This window comes from Macadamia integrifolia, chromosome 7 (genome assembly GCF_013358625.1).
Source record: "Macadamia integrifolia cultivar HAES 741 chromosome 7, SCU_Mint_v3, whole genome shotgun sequence".
Taxonomy (NCBI): Eukaryota; Viridiplantae; Streptophyta; class Magnoliopsida; order Proteales; family Proteaceae; genus Macadamia; species Macadamia integrifolia.
The window spans coordinates 690,138-690,814 of NC_056563.1; positions in this window are offsets into that span (position 1 = coordinate 690,138).

The following is a 677-nucleotide window of genomic DNA, read 5'->3' on the forward strand; positions in this document are numbered from 1 at the left end:
TTTTTTTTTTTTTTTTTAAATAATGTTTAAATGGACCGAATAATTCGGTTTAATTCGGATTCGGTCCGAATTATTCGCGACTTATATTAACTTTTGAAAAAATCGCGAATTTTAAAGAATTTTATTTTTAATTCGGATTCGGTCCGAATTTTTGATAAAATTCGGTTCGGCCGAATAATTCGCGAATTATTAGGCTGAATTGCTAACACTGGTTACACCACAATGAGTATATCTCACTTATGTCTAACTATGTGTCCACAGGAAACCAAAATGAAGAGAGTGCACGGGCTTTTCTTCATGGGATAAATCACGCTAAGCAAGCTAGATGGAGTATTGATGAAGTTTGAAGCGATGACGTCGCTTTGGAAACTCTAATCTAGATGGAGTATTGATGAAATTTGGAGCGATGACGTCGCTTTGAAAACTCTAATCCAATCATCAACCCTTAGTTTATGGCCTAGAAGTACTTTTCAGTTATTACTACATGTATATAACTACAGGACCCCGGTGTGCTTTAAGTTTAGGCCAATCGATGAGAGAGTAATGTTTGTCAAACAATGGGCGATTGCCGCCTCTAACAATCGTCTCCCTCTAGGTTCATATGTTTTGTTATGTCTAATTACTCTACTTAATTTAATTTTAATTCTCTTTTAAATAATAATAATAATAATAATAAA